This window comes from Podarcis erhardii (genome assembly GCF_964252035.2).
Source record: "Podarcis erhardii genome assembly, chromosome: Z".
NCBI classification, from domain to species: domain Eukaryota; kingdom Metazoa; phylum Chordata; class Lepidosauria; order Squamata; family Lacertidae; genus Podarcis; species Podarcis erhardii.
In genome coordinates this window covers 1,975,106-1,999,551 of record NC_138504.1, presented here as the reverse complement: position 1 = coordinate 1,999,551, position 24,446 = coordinate 1,975,106, and the positions used below count along the sequence as shown (strand labels likewise).

General features: G+C 46.1%; 1 long non-coding RNA gene across 1 annotated transcript; it reads left to right on the top strand.

The window, feature by feature from the left end:
• Positions 1–27: 27 nt before the first annotated feature.
• On the top strand, positions 28–17,821 carry LOC309333401. The gene is made up of 3 exons (XR_014152487.1): positions 28–294; positions 15,435–15,518; positions 17,361–17,821. It is a non-coding gene; the product is annotated as an uncharacterized lncRNA (long non-coding RNA).
• Positions 17,822–24,446: the final 6,625 nt, after the last annotated feature.

The window sequence follows — 24,446 nt, the reverse complement described above, 5'->3', positions numbered from 1 at the left end:
GCTCTCGGGGATGAGATGTCAAGGCGGAAGGGAGGGCGAGGCGAGGCCAGTGCGCCGGCCTCTTCCTGGCGCTGCAGCAGCGGGGATCCGGATTGCAAAGCCGGCGGCTCGCTCTGTGGCCGGCGCGCTCCTCCCTCGGCCTGGCTGGAGATGGTACGATCCGCCTGGAAAACGCCTCCTCGCCTGCCGGAGGGAGTTCAGCTGGCCGGGCGGGGAAGCAGGGCGTGAGGCAGCCGGCCAGGTGCCATAGCAACGCAGCTCAAGCTCCGGGATGGAACTAGCCATATCCCTCAGGTGAGTCTGCACCGTGTGCATGCAAAAGGAGAAGGTGTGGGAAACTGGCGGGGTGGGGGCATCACCCTCGGCATCATCCCCACAGCAAAAACGCACGCCTGGTGCGCAGACAGGCTCGTTGGATCAGGCCAATGGCCCATCTCGTCCTGCATGCTTGTTCCCATATTGGCCACCCAGATGCCTCAGTGGGGGAGCCAAAAGCAGGAGCCAAGTACGAGGGCCATCTCTCTCCTGGGGTTTCCAGCAACTCGTATTGGCATCGCTGCCTCTGACTATGGAGGCAGAGCAGTGGCATCCCGGCAAGTAGCCATCCATAGCCCTCTCCTCCCTCCGTGAATATACGAGCATAAAACACACACAACAAAGGGACCAGGTAGATGGGTTTGGGGGCTGCTCAAAAAGACCTCCCCAGCCAGCCAATTATTATTATTGTTGCTGTTTATTGTGCCTGTCAAGTTCATGGGCTGCTGCTAATCCACACTGGAAAGTGTGCCCCCACTCTTAAAAATACAATGGATTCATTACAGCCAGATGACAAAGAGAGAAACACGTGTGTCATGGTCTTGCAATGTCCCTAACGGCCTGGGTTGCATGAGATATGCGAGATATGCTCAGCTGCCCAGGAATTCCCACATGTTTGCCCCAAAGGATACTCTGCTGGAATGCAGCATCAACAGGGAGTGTCTGTGGAAAGGGGCAGAAAGAGAGAGAGAATAATTTCAGGTCACATGTAGGTGGTCCTGAGTTGTGGTACCATTAGTGTTTGTTTTTTAGAGTCTCCAGCTTTTTGCACACAAACTCTCATTTCAAATGTTGAAAGAAAATGAAATGCATCGACCTTGCCTAGATTCTTCACAGGTGCTCAGAATGAAGCCGGATGTTGGAAGATTCAGGACAGGCAGAGGAAAGTCCTTCTCACAGCACAGAGTCAGCTTTGCTCCCAGGGGATGTAGTGATGGCCCCCAACTTGAATGGCTTTAAAAGAGGATTAGATAAATTCATGGAAGATGAGGCTATCAAGGGTTACTAGATAATACATATTCATGGGCAGTTTGGCCCATATATCTGGGACCAAGAGCAGGCAGCTGGTGCGCATGAAACTGCCTTAAATTGAGCCAGGCTACTGGCCCATTTAGTTCAGCAATGTGTATTCTGCCTATCATTCTGTCTCCAGTGTTGGAGCCAGTATTGGTCGCATCTATCTGTCTCGAGAGACAATGGAGTGCACTCTGGGGGTGAAGTCAGACCTCTGCCTTATCAGCACCAAAGTGACATCCCCAGGGTGCAAGGTGTCTGGAGGTCCTGGGCTGCCCAAACGACAAGACCCCTCCCTCTCGGCTTCATTGATGTGGTCCAAAGGAAAGCAGAGCAATACATTTGGCACCAGTTTGGCTGCAGGAGTTGCCGGAAGGAGGTTTACAAGACGCCATCCAACCCTCTTAGGGACTCCACTCTGGGTTTGTGTAGGGTTCATGTCTTAGCTATTTATTCTCCTGAAGATATCCTGCAGGGCAATAAAGGTTTAGGATCAGAATTTTTCTTCTCCTAGATGGGATACTTCCCAGGTGGATGAGCCCCATCTGCCCCTCACTTCCCTCTACAGCACATGCACGTTGCCTTCTTGACCGTGGGACCCACTCTTGGTCTCATCCATTCCATCTGCCTGAGTCCCTAACTCACCCAGGGTTTGAGACCCATCAGGTGCCCTTACCTGGTTTAGCCGGCCAGTAGACCCACTATATTCCCCTCAATATCAGTGGCTGGGAATCACAGTTGGGAAGAGCTGCTGTTGGCCTGAGGTCCTGCTTGTGGTCTTCCCCTTGGGGCATCTAGCTGGCCACTGGGAGAGCAGCGTGCTCCCATGGGCCTGATCCAGCAGTCTGTCTCTTCATAGGTTCTTATTACATTTTAAACAAAATGAATCCTGTGGCACCTTGGAAACCATTTTCATATTTTGGGTGGCACTGACTTTCATGGAGAAAGGCCCACTTCATCCGACACACAAAGGGTCCACAAGACATATATGTACATTTTAAACCCCAAAGTTTGCAAATTGTGAAGACTGAAAGCAATAAAATGCACAGAGTAGTAGCAGAAGTCACCCATTCCTGTGTTAAGGAAATGTGCACAAGATAAGAAAAGCTCACCCCAAAAGGATGAGAATAGTGAGAATACCGTCTTGCAGTGCTGATTTAATACCTAAAGAGGGACAAAGGCTGTTACTTTCTTTCAGGCGAACAATGCCCACCCAGTCTTGAGTCCAAATTCTACAGAACCAAATTTGCTGCTAAATTTTATTTTAAGCAGTTTTACTCTGGAAGTTGTGTCCAGATTTAGAACTAAAGCCAGGTGTTTTCAGGTGCTCTTAAGCGAAAGGGTTTCAAGGCTTTAGAACAGGGGTAGACAACCTAAGGCCTGTGGGCCGCATCGCCTTCTCAATCCGGCCCGCGGACGGTCCGGGAATCAGCATGTTTTTACATGAGTAGAATGTGTGCTTTTATTGAAAATGCATCTCTGGGTTATTTGTGGGGCATAGAAATTCATTCATTTCCCCTCCCCCAAAATATAGTCCAGCCCACCACATGGTCTGAGGGACGGTGGACCGGCTCACGGCTGAATAAGTTTGCTGAACCCTGCTTTAGAAACATTCTGAGCTCTCTCTAGGAAAATGACCGTTTCTGCCTATTTCAATGCCAGCAAGTGCAGCATTCATTCAGGTGGACCACACTAAGTGTTTTCTGAGTGGGAATGTACCTCCCCAAATTATGGGTACCTGGGTCAAGGCAGCCAAAATCCTGAGGGCCTGAAAGCTAATTCAAAAGCTAGTATTGAATGGAGTGGGTCTAGGCTTGAAATACACCAGGTACACCAAATTTCTAATACCAGATGACATGCAGCAAAATGGAATGCTGGAAGGAAGGAAGGAAAGGAAAGGAAAGGAAAGGAAAGGAAAGGAAAGGAAGAACACACACACCAAGAGACTCTGCGGACATCAGACATAATGAGATTACTCCTTGGTGTGTGTAGCAAACTGCATAGAATTCAGTCACTGTTTGGAATTCCTGTCCTGCGTAGGCAGAGGTCATGCAGGGACAGTGAGTTCCAGGGACAGCTGTTCTCTCTTCACACGCTGGGCAAATTAACGGATTCCTAGCTGCCCGCTTTATAGCTTTTTGCTGCTTCTAGGCAAAATGTTTGGTTTCTTCCAATTAATAATGCTGTAATGGTTCGGTTAGATCTGCCATGTGGAGCACAGGGTGGGTGGGTGGGTGGGTGGGTGGGTGTGTACCTGCAACTTTGTTTCCAGAGTTCCAGCTATGGACAAAAGGGCACACCATTTTGGGCTGATTAAGTGGGCTCTGGCTGCAAAATAGGGAGCAATAGTCTAAGCACGGTTACGGAGTTTGCAATTGGTTTGATGAAATGCTGTAAAGAGGGGCTTGAGATAAAGACTGAAAGCAGAGGCTTGGGGTTTGTAGGCTGCAGGGTCCTGCCCGAACTCTGCCATGCTTGGAGTTGGATCCTTTCAGAAATACAGGCAGCTCTTTTAATGATCTTCTAAATTGTCCTGGACAGGATTGCAGCCAAGCGTACCCAACCACCTGGACAGATTAGAGAACTGGGCCAAAACAAACAAGATGAATTTTAATAGGGAGAAATGTAAAGTATTGCACTTGGGCAAAAAAAATGAGAGGCACTAATACAAGATGGGTGACACCTGGCTTGAGAGCAGTACATGTGAAAAGGATCTAGGAGTCTTGGTTGACCACAAACTTGACATGAGCCAACAGTGTGACGCGGCAGCTAAAAAAGCCAATGCAATTCTGGGCTGCATCAATAGGAGTATAGCATCTAGATCAAGGGAAGTAATAGTGCCACTGTATTCTGCTCTGGTCAGACCTCACCTGGAGTACTGTGTCCAGTTCTGGGCACCACAGTTCAAGAAGGACACTGACAAACTGGAACGTGTCCGGCGGAGGGCAACCAAAATGGTCAAAGGCCTGGAAATGATGCCTTATGAGGAACGGCTATGGGAGCTGGGCATGTTTAGCCTGGAGAAGAGGAGGTTAAGGGGTGATATGATAGCCATGTTCAAATATCTAAAAGGATGTCACATAGAGGAGGGAGAAAGGTTGTTTTCTGCTGCTCCAGAGAAGCGGACACGGAGCAATGGTTCCAAACTACAAGAAAAAAGATTCCACCTAAACATTAGGAAGAACTTCCTGACAGTAAGAGCTGTTCGACAGTGGAATTTGCTGCCAAGGAGTGTGGTGGAGTCTCCTTCTTTGGAGGTCTTTAAGCAGAGGCTTGACGACCATATGTCAGGAGTGCTCTGATGGTGTTTCCTGCTTGGCAGGGGGTTGGACTCGATGGCCCTTGTGGTCTCTTCCAACTCTATGATTCTATGATTCTATGATTCTATGATTCTATGATTCTATGAACCAGCTGTCCTCCAGGGGTTAGAAACACAGAATTATAGAGTTGGAAGGCACCCTGAGGGTCACCTACACCAATGCAGGAATCTTTTCCCCAACCCCACGACCTGGAGATGAAGAGTCTCATGCTTTACCAACTGAGCTATCCCAGGTCTGGACTCGCAACTTCCATCAACAATCCAGCCAGCAAAGTCAATGGTCTGGAAAAGTAGGAATTGTAGTATTTTGGCAAGAACTTTGGAGATCCAGAAATGAATCTGCAGAAGCTCAAAACAGTAGCAAGGTAAGTGCAGGGTGTAAATCAGCACCTAAATCAGAGCAGAAGGTGGGTTTCCCTTACTCTTTCAAGCTCCCTATCTCTGCAAGTGACTATGTGACTGTGCATATAGGTCCATGGGATGGTGGTTATTTGAGATGAATTAAGTATGCAGCATTCGCTTAATCTCAATACTGAACACTGCTCTGGAGTCCTTTCTGATCAAGGGAGCTAAGGAATACTTTAAATAATAATAAAATATTTTAGGCACGATATAAATAATAAGTGGAAAGGTGTCCCAGATCAATTTTACTCATACAGTGTATTTACTGCTTAGCTACAATAGTTTCTGAGCAATATACGAGAAATACAATACAGAAAAGAGAAATATCAGTCAGAATGATAAAAGACTTCAGTTAAAAGGTCTTCAGGAATGAAAAAATATTCAGTAGGTGCTAGAAATTAAACAAGGAGGGAGGGGCCTCAACTGGAAGGGAATCCCACAAAATTGGGCCCCTAATATTGAATGCAGGACCCCTGGTGGGTACAGTAGGCATTTTGCAGACGGTAATGCTTCTGAATGCCAGTCTTGGGGGGGGGGCAGGAGGGGAAGGTGCTCTTGTCAGGTCCTGCTTGTGGGCTTTTCATTGGGGCCACCAGGATGCTGCGGCCTTTGGGCAGATTCAGCAGGCTCCTCGTGGGCTCTCATGAGTCATGCCTCCAAGCCACGGGGACCACAAACAACAGCTCCCCCAAAGCCCTCAGCAATTGGGCAGGGTTATAGGGGATCAGGCAGTCCTTGAGGTATGGACTCAGGTTGTTCAGGCCTTGTAAACTAATAAAGGTAAAGGGACCCCTGGCCATTAGGTCCAGTCGCGGACAACTGTGGGGTTGCGGCGCTCATCTCGCTTTATTGGCCGAGGGAGCCGGCGTACAGCTTCTGGGTCATGTGGCCAGCATGACTAAGCCGCTTCTGGCGAACCAGAGCAGTGCACGGAAACACCGTTTACCTTCCTGCCGGAGCGCTACCTATTTATCTACTTGCACTTTGACGGGCTTTTGAACTGCTAGGTTGGCAGGAGCAGGGACCGAGCAGCAGGAGCTCACCCCGTCATGGGGGTTCGAAGCTCACCTGATCAGCAAGTCCTAGGCTATGTGGTTTAACCCACAGTGCCACCTGGACTTTAATGTTGGCCTGGAAAGCTAGTGGAAGCTTTTGAGTGCAGGAGTTAGGTGCTGATGACAGGCTGCGCCTGTCAAAAGTCCATCTGTAGTTTGAGGGCATTTTTTACAGCCCACTTGCTTAAAGCTAAACAGATTTGGGTCTGGTCAGTGCCTTGATGGGGGACCACGCGGGGATCCCCTGCCCCACTTTAAGCCACCTTGAGCTCTGTTATGAAAGAAAAACAGGGTGTAAACATTTTGAGGTGGTGCTGGTCTACTTTTTATTTTGGGGGTGGAGGTATTTTTCTTCAACATTTCAATTGTTGTGAAGAATTTATTTTTATGGCAAAATAATAGCTGTATGCCTGTTTTGAACAAACTGTATAAATAAATAAATGGAGTGACTTTGGGTCCAGAAAGATGGCTTATACTTATTTAAAATTAACTTCAGTGGTGAAAGGGAAGTTATCCAATCTGGCCCTGCTAGAGACCCAGTGGGGGCCTAGTAGTTAGAGTGTCAGGCTAGGACCTGGGAGACCAGAGTTCAAATCCCCACTCAGCCACATGGGCCACCTTGAGCTCCTTGGAAGAAAGGTGGGGCAGAAATGCCACAATAAAGGAGGAACAACCATGGAGAAGGAGGGATTGCCATTGTTCCTTGTGGCTGCAGCATGCACGATCCTTCATGACATCAAGGTCCCGTGTGGGCATTTCGTTTAACTGCGAATAAGAAGACCATTGCGTATAATTACAAGAGTTCCACCTGGGAGCACCAGCCATGTTGCAAGGCCCTGCTGAGGTGTAATCAGCAAAATTAAGACCAGAAACAAACACGGCATGTTTGCACAGGTACCTGTGGTGAGCACCAACAGTTTGACGCAGTTCCAGTGAAGGAGGAAAACCTTAATGGGGGGGGGGGGGGAGACACACACAGAGAGAGCTGCTGTGTTTCTTCTTGGCACCTTCTGCTATCCTGGGATAACAATCCCTTAACTCACTTCAACCTGTGCTGTGTCATTATTGCAAGGCTCCAGAATGACCTAGTTTTCAGGGACACTTTGGTGTGGCTTAATGCTGATTCCACACTAGCCGTGTAGTCGTCCGCATGAGAGCCAGAGTTGGGCCAGGATTGCAGAGACCCGAGTTCAGACCTTTGCTTAGCAGGGAAGCTCACTGGGTGACACTGGGCTGATTGCAATCTCTCAGTCTGACCTACAAATTGCAAACAACAAATTACATGGCTTGTGGTAAGGGCAAATTGTGGGGAAGGAGAAAAGCATGTATACCACCACAAGTTCCTTCGAGGAAGGGTGAAATATAAGTGTCATAAAATAAATATTTTGCTCACTCCCTCTTTATGGACAATCTGGAGGATACTGTTGACAGCCTCCCCACCCAACCTGATTCATAGTTATTTCTCAGCCACCCCTGTTTATCCTGAAACACCAGTTGCATCACCAAACTGTCCAGTGCAAACAGGCAAAGTGTATGGAGGCTACTGCAAGTGTAATTAAAAGCTTCCTCCTCGGGAGGGAAGTTTGTTTATTTTATTTATTTATATCCACAAGACTTTTAGACAGCTTGATTAAATAAAAACCTCAGAGTGGTTTATTTGCAAAACGGAATAAAACCTCACAGCTGTTTACAAAATACCTCCCTCCATATCAGATGCTTGTGTTTGATTGCCATTTTGCAGTAAAAAAGACCAGGAAAAAAATGAGTTGTAAACATGCCATACTTTGTTTTTAAACAAGCATTGCAGGGGGTTGGACTAGATGACCCTTGGGTCCCTTCCAACTCTATGAATCTATTGTTCTAAGCACACAGACAGGAAGGTTTACTCCCACAATCTGTAGAAAGAGAAGCAGGATCTTGAGATCATCAAAGAGATAAAAAGCTAGGCAAAGAAGAGGCAAGAATCAATTATGCCATATACTGGTGCTACATCAGACCTACTTAAATGTTTGAATCTCATGAGATTCAAAGGGCTATTCAAAAGAATGAATGGGAAGAAGGAATATGGGGTTGCCCTCTCCTGTAATACTAAACTCGGGGGGTCATCCAGTGAAACCACTTGGCAGAAGATTGAGCCCTATTTGCACACAACCAATAGTTAACCTATGGAACTCACTGCAGGAGGAGTGTTCAACCCAGTGCTGCCAGCCATACTGAGGTTGCCTTACCAAGTCAGACCCTTTGGTCATCTAGCTCAGTACTGTCTACACTGACCGGCAGTGGCTCTCTAGGGCAGTGTTTCCCAACCTTGTGCCTCCAGCTGTTTTTGAACTACAACTCCCATCATCCCTGACTAGCAAGACCAGTGGCAAGGGATGATGGGAATTGTAGTCCAAAAACAGCTGGAGGCACAAGGTTGGGAAACACTGCTCTAGGGTTTCATGCAGGGAACGACTCCCAGCCTCCCTGGGGAGGCCATTTGAAATTGAACCTGGGACCGTCTGCATGCAAGGCAGATGCTCTTCCTCTGAGCGACTGCACCATTTCATCGCAGGCGCATGCTCCCATGTGGGCGACTTTATATGTTGCCCCTCCTACAAGACCGATTTCTGAAAATGCAATATTTACCACCCGAAACTGAAAGTGGGCCCAGAAGGATGTCCTGTAAGCTCCCCCCTGACGACTTTTGCTCCTTATTTCTGCTTCATTTTATCCAGATGCTCCGCAGGGACTTAACTGCCTATTAGAATAATTTAGGTTATTTTCAGAATCTAATCTGAGCAAACAAATTAAAGCATCCAAACCCTTCATTAGTTCTCAGAGAAATCATTGCTCAAGTCAAGGAGGAAGGCAGAGGCAGAGGCAGAGGCAGAGGCAGGGCGCAGTCCTGGCCCAGCTAAGAGGCATTTATTAATTCCCCGCCTTTTGAACACGGGGAGGGGCTTGGGAGAAGGGGCCTCCCCAGGGAAGAGCAGTAATAGACACTTGTGATGGGAAAACGCATTTGCTCATTTGACGTTTAAACGCACCCTTGCCACCTTTTAAAACCCAGTCACCTTGAAGTAACCCCTCTTCTTTCTTTCCAAAATGCCGGCAGTTTCTTTTGTGATTCTGTCTCACTGAGCTGCATGAATGCACTCCTATATTTTTTTCTCAAGGTCCCCTCTGTCCTACCATTATATTTATCAATATTGTACTTATAATATTGGCTGGCAGCAAACCGCAACAGCAAAATACAGCAGCACAGACTTTGCACTAGAGAGGCACCACTGACCCACATTGCTGCATGAGGCTTCAGCCCACAGGAACAGCTCTGTCTGGAAATAATCCAGTCCCACTGGATTATATTGAGAAATCTGGTGGGTGTCCAGAAGAAAAACACACATTTATTTCTGCCTTGCATTTTAGCATATAAATTGTCCCAAGGCAACTTGCAAGTTAACACTGATGCACACTTTAAAAAGCAAACATGCACACACAACAAGTTACTTGTAGTTGATAAGGTGCCCCTCTGGATGGCAAGGGCTAGAGCTCCAGTCAGCCCCACCGAGCATGGCCAGTGGTCAGGGATGATTGATGGGGTTTGTATTCTGCAAACATCTGGAGGTCTTGGGGAAGGTTGTAGTCAGTTGGATCCTAGCGCAAATCTCATTTAAGCCACGAACTGACTCCTTGGCCTTATGAGTAGACCTATCTGCCACCACAAGAAATGGTGATGGTTGCTGGCACATGATTTTAAAAGGAAAATAGGTTATTAGTCCTCATGGCTATATGCTTCCTTCAGGATCAGAGGCCCCATGCCTCTGTTGTTGTTGTTGACATCCATCTGTCCTGAGATACAATGGAGTGTGCCTCCAGTGAATCACTTCTTTAATAAAGCAGAGCAATTTAAATTTGCAGTGCCTTGATTTACATCAAATGGAGGAGGCCTCCGTGTGCCATCCCATGTCTCTGAACACCAGTAATAATAAGATTTTAGTTTACCAATTTTATTTATTTATTTACGCTTGCATGTGGTCCCCATTGGTTTCCTAAGAACATTAAGAAGAGCCTGGCTACAGGATGAGGCCAAAGGGCTCCCATTTAGTCCAGCATCCTGTTCTCACAGGGTCCAATCCTCTCCTGGAAAGCCTGAAAGCAGGATCTGAAAACAATATTCTTCCCACCTGCAATTCCCAGCAATGGGTATTCAGAGGCATCCTGCCTCCAACTGTGGAGATAAAATAGAGTATCTTGGCTAGTAGCCATTGCTAGAGAAATCCACCAGAAATGTGTTTGAGAAATCTGTGCACACTGCTGCTTGTCCTATGCATAAAAAGCACAAATCTGAGCAATTTTCTGTTTGACTTTTCTAGGCACAGATCTGAATGGTTTCGCCTCTGCCCCATCACTTTGCCTGGAAAACCTGCTCTTTAGTGCTAAATTGGAACAAACAGCAATTCACAAAAAACCCACTTGCTGTTTATTCTGATTCAGTGCTAAAGAGCAGGTTTACCTAGGGAACAGAGGTGTGGATAAGTCCTATGTCTAACTCTTTTAGAGTCATATTAGTTGGTGACTGTCTAGTTTTACTGTGAGCTACATAGAAAAGGTTCCCATCCAAGGAGCTGCTTGCACCCCTGCATTGCTTCATGAATGCTGCAGCCTCCCTGGGTTCTAGCAATAGAATGACAATAAATGCCAGGTCTGTGGTGGTTCTAATGAAGAGCAGCTTCCACAGCTATCATACCCAATTCATTAACATGTATGATGGATCAATACAGGTAAACCATTCTTATTTTGAATGCCTGGTTATTTACACATTTGGGATGCCTCAGTTGCAAGAGAATAGAGCCCTCTTTGCCAAAGTGCCTGTCACTGTGGAAAACCCAAACAGAGAACAAAAAACAAATCCTCCACAGATCAGCATTAGTATCTCTAATATTTGAATAGGAAAATACTTGTGATAGAAGAAGGCTTAGCTACTGGAGGGCAGCCTATGCCAAACTGGCAGTATACAGATGGTTTGGATCAGGGGTTGGCAACCTAAGGTCCATGGGCCACAAGTGGCCCACGGGGGCCATTTAACTGGCCCACGAGCTGCCCCCAAACCAAGCTGCCCGATTGGTGAATCCCCGCACGCTGCGCTAAACCAGCACAGCGTGGAGACTCGCTTCTGCGGTGTTGGAAATTGCATCTGTGCAGGTGCTAGAAATCGTGTCTGCACAGAGGCAGACACTGCAAATCATGGGCCTGTGGGCGCAAAATCCGGCCCACAGAGGGATCTCTGCTGGAGTGAACCGGCCCAGACAAGGTAAACCTTGCCAACCCCTGCTTTGGACTCCAGCTCCCATCTGCCCCAGCCAGCCAATGACCAGGGATAATATCTGGATGGCATGCAGTTGGGGGTAGTTGTTCTAAGGATGGACCCCCAGGAAGACTTTTTCCAGGGGGCTTTGGATTCCAGTTACATCAAGGAGGTGAACAAGCTGGATCTGAATGCCATTGCCCCAGCTCAGAGCAATGGATTTTTGTAGGAAATCTGCCTAGTAGGTATGGATTCAAATTCATTTGAATGGCTTTTTTTTTTTTTTTTTAAATAATTTTTATTCAATTTTCAATTTTAAAGACAAAACAAACTTACATAAAAAAAAATCAAAACAAAAGTAAAACAAACACAAAACAAAACAAAACACAACCAAATTTTCATCTCCTTCTTTCAATGACTTCCCCGCACTCCCCTGCCCACCTTCCATTTTCACTACATAGCTCAGCAAATTATTTATTAGGTCTCTTAAAAATTATTCAATTCTTTCCTTCCAATTTATCTTTTCCCCCTTTTTAACTTATCATAATTTTACATGTTCCCTTTCCCATATTGGATCTATTCTCCAAGGTCGGCGTAATTTCTCTCCCACAAATTCATCCTTTTTTTTTTTTTCTTTTTTTTTTAATATTACATCTAAAATCATAATATTTCAGTTCCAAATCCCAGGTTTTTACCACCCCAAATTCCCCTCCCCCCTACCCCCGCTTTGCCCCTACCCAAATAGATAAACAACAGTTTTAGCCTGGATTTCTGACATCCGAGGCCTTCAGGCCCCAGTTAGCCTCTCTCCGCCAATTTTGTTTATAGTCCTCTTTGTTGGTCTTCCCTTCTCCATGAAGTTCTGTCAGCAGCTCCTCATATTTTCTTTCTTCCAAATCAAACAAAGACAGTTTTTGACCAAAGACAACAAATCTCCCAAAGTCCAGCCCCAGAAAGAAGTCCCCATTGAACTTGTTCATTCTTTGTTGATTCAATATTCTGATTATTCCAGGGGCTTCTCTCTTCCTCTGGCCCTGCAGATCTGCAATCCCATAGTCATCCTCCTTGTTTCTTTGATTCCCAAAAGTTACAGGTTTCTGTTTGCATTCTTGTTGAACTCTTTCTTTTTCTCCTTCCCCCCATAGGGTTATCTCTCCTTCTGCAGCTGCAAATTTTTTTTCCACTTGTTTAGTTCCATTGACAGAGTCGTTAAGTTTAAGACTGAAGGTCATCAACTGTTCAGTCATAATTGTGTTCTGTTTTTGCAAGGTTCCCACCAGACAAAACATTTTTTGTATCTCTGCCAGTAATTTTCCTTCAGCAGCCATTGCAATGTCATCAGTTCCCTCCAGAGGGATCTCCATCATGAATCTCACCCAACAGTCAGTTACTTTGTTGTTGAAAATTATTTTGTTTCCAATCAGTTCAATCAATTCAGTTTCAATGTAGCATTTAATCCAGAAAAGCAGTTATAACACAGTTCCACGTTTCGGCTAGTCGTTTGACAGCTCTTTTTGACAGCTGTCAAACTCCTTATTCTGTTTCTCGGGCTCCCACACTGGGCGCTACCCGGGTCTGGGGGGGTCAACTTAAAAAGCAAAACCCCCGGAATTCCTCTTTCTTCCACTCCTGCTCAAATTACTTCTTAATTCAGTTTGTGAAAGTTCTCCGTTTAAGCACCAAAGTCTTTCCGACCTGGTGCTATCTCTTTGCTTTAAATCTTTTGGTGGGGAGGGGGAGTGCGGACTTCCTTTTTAACACGTCCCCCCGATCATACTCGAATTCGTAAATAAGAAACTTTTAGTGCCCAAATTTCCTTTTACTCACGGGTTACATTTTCAGTCCAAATTTTAAGAAGAAAGACAGCGCTCTCCGGTCATGGCTCGCGGCTTCGCTCCGCCAAGGCAGCGATCGACTCTCAGCACCACGCCACTCTCCGGTCCACTCCGTAGCCTTTAAAAAGGCTCTTCGCGGGTCAGGGAGGGCGCTTAAGGTGCCCACCGAGTCACCATGTCCGCAGGCTTCCGCGCCTGCGGTTTCTAAGGGTCCCCGTGTCGCCGGCACGGCAAGACCCGTCCTTAGCGGAGCCGACTCCCTCCGGAGCTCAGAGGGAGTCCGCCATTACCCGTTCGCGCTATCCCGGAAGTCCAAATTCATTTGAATGGCTTGCAACAGAGGAAATTGCTTCCTTAAATTACAACCCTAGGTAAAGGGTTACGCTTTGGCTGTGTTGATGTGCCAAACAAACCCATTTTCTCTGCTAACATTCTATTTATCAATCTAATATTTATGAGAGTTATTGTTAGCAACCACAAAAGAGAACAATGCATGTCAATTGTGTGGCAGCAGTGCTGCAATTTATCTAAAAGGACTCAAGGGGTTGGACTCGATGGCCCTTGTGGTCTCTTCCAACTCTATGATTCTATGATTCAAGGGCACAGCACCCACTAAACAACTTTGCCTAACTGTCTAGAGTGCCTCTACATTTGCCTACATGTACAGAAAACAAGGCACCCCTTAATTCTGCAGAAAGCTGGATAGAGAAAAGGGTTTCCATTCTCTCTCTTACCACTAGAAAGAAAGATTTGGGGCAGATAAAAGAAAGGACTTCTTCATGCAGCACAGAGTTAAACTGTGAAACTCCTTCCCACAGGAGGCAGGGATGGCTTTGAAAGAGGATTAGACAGATTCACTGGCCACAATGATATGCTCTGTCTCCATGGTCAGAGGCAGTGATGCTTCTGAACACCAGTTGCTGGGAGCCACAGGAGGGGGAAAGGGCTGCTCTTGTGCTTGGGTCATACTTGTGGGTTTCCTACTGGAGCATCTGGTTGGCAACTGTGAGAGCAGGATGTTGGATCGATGGGCGCTTGGCCTGATCAGCAGGCTCTTCGGATGACCTTATGTCCTTAAAGCTCTGCCTATCAAGGAAGCAAGTGAAACACCATTCTTAATGGACAGGTCTGGCCCAAGACATTTTGGCACCTGAGGCGAACCACAAGATGGTGGCCCCTCTGGCTAAGGAAGAACGGGTGAGTCAACCAGAGAGGGAGTATCAAATCAACCTTACCTAACAGTTGAAATGGGAATCAAAGGCTGTCACAGGGGGTGGGGAGGGGGCTGCTTTCAATCGTGCTGTGTGGGTGCAGAGCCCAGGAGACCCCAGAGGGCAGCCCCAGGCAGGCATAGGCGTGTCTTCAGCCCCCTCAAAAGCCAGTCTCCAAGGAGCATACCAGCACTGACACCATGGCAGCGGTGGCAGCAGTGGGCAATGCATTCTTTGGAGGCTGGATCTGCTGTCCCTGTAGATGTTGCCACCAGAGGCGGTTGCCTCAGCTTGCCTCATGGGTGGGCCAGCCATGTTAACAGGGAAAATAGTGAATATAACAGACCTTGGTGAAATAACTGCTTGCAGCTTTCACACATTTATCCTGATCTAAACAAACAAGCTGCTATGGTCACTTATCAGGAGGTTCCTTCCACACTGTGCAGGAACTGGGCCCTCCCTAGTGCTGCATCATTCACCCACGGGGAACATCTGCTGTCAGTTATGAGACAGCCGCCATCTCTGTTGTCTTCCCCATTAAAAAACCTTCCTTCCAATATGCTCTTTAAGCAGAGAACTCTCTCAGTGCATTGGCACTGGAATTGTTTTAAGATATTTTAATTGTGCTTTTATTGCTTCGTTGCTTGTTGTTTGCCCCCTGTGCTCCATTGAGAGGAAGGACAAGATATACATTTTAACAATAATAACAACAGCATCTATGACGACAATGGTGGTGATGATAATATACTGCTTGGGGACCATTGGGTGAAGGCTGCTTTGGTATTTTTTGTTGTTCTTTAAATATATATATGTATAACTCTTGAAGTTTTGCACAAGCGATCTCAAGAGCCAGGCACAAATGCTCAGAAACAAATTAAAACTTCACCAGTATTTCTGAACCAAGAATAAGAATGTGAGAAGCCTCACTTTGTGGTTGCAAGAGGCACTTGTCTCTTAACTAATTTACACCTGCCTTTCTCTGTCTCTTTCTCTCAGCAGGGAGACAAGCAGGCACAGCTGGGTTTGTGGAACTGGTTCACACCTTGTTGCGCCACAGGCAGATGAATGGCTAACCCCGATGTAAGGTCAACTCTAAAAATAAGAAGAGCAGCTTGGTGTGGGCCTTTCTGCAACACACACAACAAGTGTTGCTGGCTGGGTACGAGCCACAAGTGGCAGAGAATGTGCTAGACGTCCTGGTGTGTTCCTGATGCTGGGGAGAACAGCCAGAGAGCCAAACCCCTGTGGAAGCCAAGCACTCTTTTCCAATAGCACACTGTGCCACTTGGGCCTTTGTTGGGATGTGCTTGGACCTGGCGGTGCCTCTCAGTTCAGGGACTATCTGTGGCCCAGTCTGGAGTCAGAGTCTGTGGCAGAGTTCAGGGCACGCACAGCTGGTGCTGTGCATCAGAAGAACAACTTCCACAACAACTGGGGGAAAGAGGATTGGCAAGCCAAGCACATTTTGCAGGGTTGTCTGCATAAATTGTTCTGCTCCTGCAGCAAGATTGTGGAGCAGTGTCAGGGGTGGGGATGAGGGGCTGTTTAAGGCATCAGAGGAGCCTCAGTGCTACCTATGGAGCAGCCTCTGAAGGTGGTTTGAAACTAATGTGAGTTCTGATCACACATGTAAAACACATCCTCCCCTCCCCTCACTGAAGTTGTAGTTTGTTTAGGGTGCTGGGAATTGTAGCCCTGTGAGTGAACTACAGTTTCCAATATTCTTTGGCGAGTGGGGAAAGGATGTGCTTTCAATATATGGTTGGTTCACAGCCCTAGATTTACAAACTGGAATGGAGTGTTATTTATTTAGATTTTATGTACTGTGGTGCTTAATCATCATAAACAAAAACCCTATAGTGGTTTGCATAAGACAATATAAAAAATTATAAAATATAAAAATTTAGCTCATAATACACCTGCCCTGGATCAACTACACCTAGACAGCTTGTGGGTCCATTTTAAAATGTTGTTTTTTTCAACCTTTAAAGCCCTTCACAGTTTTATGCTCAAGGGTTTGGAAGGACTGCCTTACATTGGAAGGACTTAGCCCAGGCATCCCCAACCTTTGCCCTCCAGATGTTTTGGACAATTCCCATCATCCCTGACCACTGGTCCTGTTAGCTAGGGATCATGGGAGTTGTAGGCCAAAACATCTGGAGGGCTGCAGCTTGGGGGGTGCCTGACTCAGCCACACATTTCAATAGTGTCACCTGCTGACTGAGGTGAGGCATGCGGTTACCAGAACTGGGCCTTCTCAGTGGTGTCTCCCTATTTTCCCCAAAATATACAATTTCAGTTCTTAGTGTTAAGGGGGTTGGGCAGGCTGTATGCTTGAGCCCCCTTCTAATTCCTGGAACCAGCATGGATTCAATTCCTGGAAAAGCCAGGCTAGTTTCCTGATGAGGTAATGGCCCTCTAGGTAGGGGCTATTAAGGTAACAAAGGAAGTGGCTCCATGACAGCAAATGGGGGGGGGGATGCCCTTGCACAACTTGCTGGTAGTTATAAAGACAAAAGCCAGAGTTGAGAGTTGTGTGTGCGAGCTAGAGGCTGGAAGCAAGCACACTGCAGGCTTGGCAGCTGGGAGGCAGAGCCATGCCAGATTTCTTCTTGAATCCAGGGCTGTGGCTATGGGAGAAGCAAGACCTTCTGGGGGTGTTAATGCTGTGAGCCCCTCCATGGTAGTATCAGGTTGCATATATGTGCAAATAAGCCATATGTCATAAAGACACCACAGTCTCCGCTGAGCCTCATTCCAAGGAAAGCAAACCCTGGGTAAGCACCTGGAACCCTTGGAATCTTGCACCCCTTGGAGACTGAGGGTGGCGTGCAACGCTATGTTGCTCTTACGATTTTGTGGCTTTCAGTTTAATATATGTTATTTTGTATTTGTATTTTAATTGTTTTATTCATTTTGCAGGCCATCCTGGGGAATGTGATTGAAGGGTCACAAGAAACATACTGATATTGAATGAATGAATGAGTTCAATTCCTGAAAATTCGGTACTGGACTTCAGAGATTTCACATATCGCCAGAGTGGTGTGCCCCAATAACTTCCTCGCGGGTGCATCCGTCACCATTTGCAGCTTCCAGCTATAGAGAGGAAGAGGCTCTACTGCAGGGGCTCAAATCATGTGCAATGGAGGCAAAGCTCCCCTTTCTCCAGGAAGGGCCATCATTCAATAACCACCCAAAGCTGTGCAAAAATGCAGTCACCCACTGAACTTTCCTGGAGCTATCAAAGCTTGTGAAATAACAACCAACATCAACAATGAATAATGCTTGCAAAGCTAAGCTTGCAAAACCACCATCATCTCAAGACTGTTTACAGCAGCTGAATCACCTGAACTTGCCAGCAATAAAATTAATGGCGGGCTGCAGCTTTAGTCTGGTTATTTGCTCAGGGAATCCTCTCCCCTTCCTGTAACAAATGAACTCACAAGCAGCAGGTGGGTAGCAGAGCTTTGTCTTGATGGCATCACTTCAGATTGCAGCTGGGAGCAAGTGAAGACCACATAATGGGGGCAGCTCCCTACCCTGAAAAATATATCCCAGCTTTTCAGAAGGAAAGGGGGTTGAAAACACCTTTTTGCTTGGTATGCAGGTTTTGGGGATGTATTTTTTGAAAACACATCTTTAAACACATCTTTCAGTCATGTGGATTCATCCCCTCCCTGCAGGCACACACACTTGCTCCCCTTTTCCTGCCAATCTCTGTCCTGAATGGCTGCCCTGAGGGCCCAAGTTCGGGCCCTTGAAATCTCAGCTTCTGAAATGCTCTTGCCTGGCAACCCTAACATACCCACAGTGCTGTGAAGTGATGCAGCCCCAGTTTGACAGGTTTCTTCATCATTTGCAAGAATTAAGACGGAGACAGAGAACACTGTGAATGTTTCTGGACTCTCCCTCTCATCAGTGCCAGGATGATGGGAGTTGTAGTTCAGCAACATCCCGAGGGCCACAAGTTCCATGGTCCCTGCATCCAGACTCCCTTCCAACAGGAAGTCAGCCTGGTTGAGACTGAATCAGCAGCATTCAAAGCTGCAGAGGGTGGCAGAAAGCACACTGACGACCGAGGAGTAGAGGGTGCCCAAGAGCAAGCAGGGCATCTTGGGAAAAGCAGACAAAGGTTCCTTGTGTGGGTGATGCAATGCCCAGAGGACGCGTTGCCTCCTCTGGCTGGAAGCTTCCGACCCAGCTGCCCCACCTGCTCTGCAGAGAGCAATGCCTTGATGTGGGGAAACATCCGAAAAGACAGGCTGTGAGGCAGAGATGCTAATCTCACCTGTTGAGCTGGTGTACCTGGGAGAGCTGAAAGCTAGTGGTGCTTCAGAGTGGGGTAAAAAGCAGCAGCAGCAGCAGCACTCACGATCTTCTAGCCCCACTGGTTGTGGGAGGAGGCTTGGTTGCTCCTGGTTCATGTGTGGGGTTCTGTGCAAAGTGGGGTGACTCACTCACTCTGCATATTTATTTTCTTTCTTTTTTAAGGGAAAAATGCAGGGAAGGGTCGGAGGGAAATCCCTGCAGGAAGAGTGGTCTAGAGAGAGTTGTTAGCCATAGTGGCTGAAAGGAACTTTCACAAACAGCAGCAGTATATCACTTCAGCATTGGTTTTTTTGTTTTTGTAGAAAAAGGAGGTGCCAGTAACCCAAAGCCTGCTCACAGAGCTACAATTCCCAGCACCCTTAAACTACAGTTCCCAGGATTCTTTGGTGGAAGTCATGTGCTTTAAATGTGTGTAGGATGTGCTTCAAATGTACAATGTGGATCTGCCGAGAGAGAGAGAGAGAGAGAGAGACTGGGTCAGCACCCCCAGGTGTTTTGAGTCTGGTGTGCAACACCCTTTTGCTATGTCATTTCATAGGTCAGGAGTGGAGAGCCACATACCCTCCTGGGCCAGCTCCCAGGGGCCACATCCCAGTGCGGGTGGACGCAGATGCAAAAGCAGGCACAGCAGTGCATATGAGCTCCCAGAGAGCCCCAGGGACCAAACGGGGGGGGGGGGGCATTTGGCCTGAGGGAAGAGGTTCTGCAGCTACCAGAGCAGATACCCACCTTGTTCCCAAACTGTTCTTAATCAGGGTGATTGTGCAGCGGTTTGTCTGCACCTCATGAACCTCCTTTTGTTATACATGAAGGAAGATTTGCATGCTGGCTCTCTGCTTCTGCTCTCTACCTCATTCACAGCTAATCTCTTCCCCAACTAGAGGCCTTATTGTGCCTGCACACCCAAAGCAGTAAGCGGCCTCCCAGGTGAACTTGTTTGCCCTTCCAACCCACTGTTTTTGGCTCTGGCTGGCAGCCGCTCTCCAGGGTTTCAGGCGAGAGATCTTCTTTCCCATCTGCTGCTACCTATTTCTTGTTTTTCCAAAACTGGTGATGCCAGGTATTGAACTTGGCACCTTTTGCACGCAAAGCCATGTTCCACTTAAGAGGGTTCGCCAGTTCTCAGATTTCACATTTAAAAGGCTGTTGGGAACATTTGAAAGGTGACCTCTGGAGGTCCTTGGGCCTGGGCTGGATGTAAGCAGGTCTCTTTCCGTGTCTGCTTATAAGTCTTGCATTTGCAAGAGCCACAGGGTTTGTAGCTACGGAAGCAGCCAAGAGCTTGAACCATCTTCAGACAACGGTGAGTGGATTAGAATCTTGCAATGCTCACATAGGAAATTGCTCCTTTCATTTAACTTGGCATGACTGCCACCTGAAGGCAGCTTTATGTAACTGCAGCAACTCTGTGTGTACACGTTACTGAAATGAAATAATGGTGTTGTGACTTTGGAGGCGGGGGTCAGTCTGCACCAGTGATTCTCAAGTAGCTAAGAACTGAGGACCCCCTGTTTTTCAAAAGCCAAGCCATGGACCCCCTACATTTGAAAATGTTGATTATCTCTATGTTAGTTTTTGTTATGTGAATGGTACTACAACCCCGAGTGGGTTGCATGAACCCCAATTGGGAACCACTGCTCTGCACAATGCCCTTCCAGTTATTGGGGTCCTTTATCTGTGGGGATTGGAGGTAGGGGAGCAAGGGTGCCAATCCTGTCCCTCAAGCACCACAATGAGCACAGTCAAAGAAGTTGATCTGTGCCAAGGGGGGAAATGGGTGGGCTTTTGCCCTCACCAGCTGAGAGCTAAGCTGAAAGCAGGCTGAGGAGCTGGACCCAGAGACATGCTTGATTTGTGATGGAATCCAAGGCTGCGACCAAGATCTGTTAGGGTGTTAATGCTGTGAGCCCCTCCACCGTAGGCTCAGGTTCTATATAGATGTAAATAAATCATATATCTTAAAGACACCACAACCTTCACCTCATTCCAAGGATACCAAACCCTGTGTGAGCACCCAGAACCCCAGGCGTCTCTCACTGCTCAGAGATTGGTATACAGTGGTACCTTGGGTTACATACCCTTCAGGTTACAGACTCCACTAACCCAGAAATATTACCTCAGGTTAAGAACTTTGCTTCAGGACTTCCGGGTTGGCGCCATCGTCGAATGGCGGAGTTCCTCCGACTGGAGGAACGGCCTCTGTGAAAATCGGGTCTTCCCACCGCGGCGAAGGTGGGGACCCGCTAGAAACCCCAGGCAGAGGAGCCTGGGGACGTGGGGTTCGGTGGAGCACCGAGAGCGCCTCCCCTACTCACCGGGAAACCCTTTTTGGGGGGTCCGGAGTGAAGTGGGGTGAGCAGCGTGGTGCAAACGAACCGATTGCTATTTTCACGGAGGGAAGCCGCACAGCCTTCGACGGAGAGCGCTGGCTTTTTCCTGATGACATTTGGACTTTAAACAAGTACCCGTGAGTAAAAATGGAGGATTGGATTAAGGAAAAAGATTTTCGAATTAGGTACGAAGTGGGAAGGTATAAAAAGGAAGTCTGCCTCCCGTTTTTTGTAAACAGACTGAAGCAAAGATCGTATAAACTAATTAGCCTTGAACTTGATTTAAAGATTGAAATTTCCGGCACCTATGACCATTAAAACCCCCTTGACGGCAGGAGGAAAGGGGGTAAAAGAACTTTGATTATTTAATCCTGCAGATAGAAAGTAAAGGAATAAATTTCCATTGCCCCCAACCTGGGGACGGGACGTCAGGACAGATTCTTTGAAGGAAACAGATTTGGATGGATAGAAACTAAAGAGAAACAAATAGACTTTAATGTCGCTTTCTGCTTGTGCTTTTTGCAAGGAAACAAAGTATTGGAAAATTGAAAGTAAATTTTCCTCTGTTTGATACATTTTAAAGATGGAGGTGAACAGAAGTTTTGCCCTCTAGAAGGAGTTTGTTAGTTTCTTTGTTGCAGTTCACAAAGAGACATAACAGCTGTGGAAATCAGCGTGAGACCAGATATTTGACCTTGAATAAAAATGAGTAGGAAGGAAGTTTTTCTTGCTGCCCTTATTAAAGTGAATGCTATGCTGGAGCAGCTGCAGGAGGATTACAAAATGAGAGATCTAACGTCGTTGAATCCAAAGGGTGTCTGCAAACTTCTGGAGTTAAGGGAATTCTTAGCCCTAGTGGGACTGTGAAACAAGAGAACAAGTACTTTTGGAGCAACTACCGTTTGGATTATAAATTTAACAATGGGGAGTGGAACTGGGGGGAATGGAACAACCTGACAAATGAAAATGGAGACTATGACTGTATGGAACTTCCCAGAGATCCACTCCCCAAGGAGAAGGGGAAGAAAGTACGAAAGACTTCAACAAGGGACAAGAAAGCGTCACATCATAACCAGGAGCAAGAAAATCTGCAGAGGTGGCATGGAAATGACTTGAGAGCCTCAGACATTAGAACACCGGATTGAAAATTAAGATTAAAGGGAAGTAAGGACGGACGCAACCCGAAACCAGGAAGAAAGGGACGATGGACAAAACTAGAAGAGAACTTTTTTTAATATATATTTGGTTATTTCTGAGTAACATTTGTGAAATAATAGACTGTGGCGGAAAGGAAATAATTGGCTTTAGTAGAAGGATTTGAAGGTAATAAGTATAAATATAATTTAGAGTCTAAATTTAAAGGTATAGGGTTTGGAAAGTAAAGATTAAGTTAAAGATAATATTGATAAATTTGAAATAGATTGTTAAGATAAATTACTCTTTTTTTGATAAATATGGGAAGAATTTGCTGAAACAATGATTAAATTGGAATACAAAAAAGGGAGGTATGAGGAGGTCTAAGACACAAGACAATGAAATGAAGCTATTTTGAATCTTGTATATTTCTTTCTCTCTTCTTCTTTCTCTTTTTTGGTCTTTTTTCTGTTTTTGTTTGTTTATGTTTTAAATGTTTTTGTATCTTGAAAATCTGAATAAATATTATTTTTTTTAAAAAGAACTTGGCTTCAGGATGAGAACAGAAATCACGCAGCAGCGGCGCGGCAGCAGCAGGAGGCCCCCTTAGCTAAAGTGGTGCTTCAGGTTAAGAACAGTTTCAGGTTAAGAACGGACCTCCGGAATGAATTAAGTACTTAACCCAAGGTACCACTGTATAACAATAGTTTATTTTGGGAAGAAGGTTTAAGGCAGCAGCCGGCGGGGTCACTGCTAGTGGCCTTACATGCAAATCCCTGGAAAGAGATCGTGTGAAACATTAATTATAGGAAGAGAAACTTAACCAGCAACTTTCAGAATGGTAAGTTTTAGGATTTCTGCTGCAGCTTGCTTTTTTCCTCCTCCTCCTCCATATTCTGTATTTCCTGTTGTCATATCTTTGTAGGCTGTGTGACCCATCTTAAGAATGATTCTTGTAAAGCTGCTTTGAGTGTCTTTTTTGGCTATGAATCCTGCAATAAATAAAATAAATAAATAATAAAACAAAAGAACCAAAAGAAATAATAAAATAAATAATAAATAATAAAATAAAAACAAACTCACCTGGTCCCAGTTGTACAGCTCGGTACTGGAATGACTTTTGGCACAGGTCCATTGCATATATTTGCATAATACCATGCTAGATACTTGGGAAATTTAATTATTCCCAAATGCCTTTTCAATTTCACTAAAGCTAGGCTGAACTGCATACCCTCTGCTGTATTAGGCAGCTGGTTTAAGGGTAGCTCTTTAACAATGAACATTTCTGTCCTTGTGAAGGGGTTGGAGGCTACCAAATTTTTGGCTCATGCGTTTCTTGCCTGTAATTCCTATAAAGATAACCAAAGATGACTGGTGACTCTTCTTATTCCCTCAAACCTTCAAGGTAGGACTTCCAAATGGTACATGGCCTGCCTTTTGGCAGATTCGAGCAAATTATCAACAGGGACTGTTGCTAGATTTTTCTCTCCTGCCCCATTAAGCTACTGTTCTCATGCATTAAATTTTTCATCTGGATATGTTAGTCTCCTCCCCAAGTCACTTTTAACTTCCACATTTTAAAGTATCATATTGCATGTGTTATTTTAGACAGGTTTTGAATATCCCTCATATTTTATATTATTTATATAATGTATTTTGTATGTTATGATATTTCATTTGTACGGTTGTTGGTTTTAGTTTTTGTTCAGTTCAGTACATAATAAATGTACCTTATTTGTATGTGTGCGTATATTTCTTATCATCGGTTTTGTACCTGTAAATTGCTGCCTTGGCAGGTTGTTTCTTCCTGCATTTTTGGAGCACAAACCACACAATGTTTCCACTGTCCGGGTGACCGATGACAAGGCAAAATCTTGTCTTGCTAAATCCATCACATGTCGCTGTGCCATGTAACATGGGTTTGCAATATCATGTGCTTTTGGTTATTCCATTCCTCTTGTCTCTTAACTCCTCCTTTGTGCCACTGCCCATGCCCCTCCACTGGGCACTGACATGCAAAAGGCAGGGGGTGGGTGAGGGGCAGGGAGGAACACATTTACCTGGGAAGAAGTCCCTTTGCAGCCAAATCACAAATGTCTCTTTTGCTAGACAAGCACAGGGCTAGTACACAGAGAGTTCTTAAAATTATTGTATTTTATAGGACCCACGGTATGGTTACTTCCCCTGCCTCCTCTGGGAGGGAATACTGTAACAA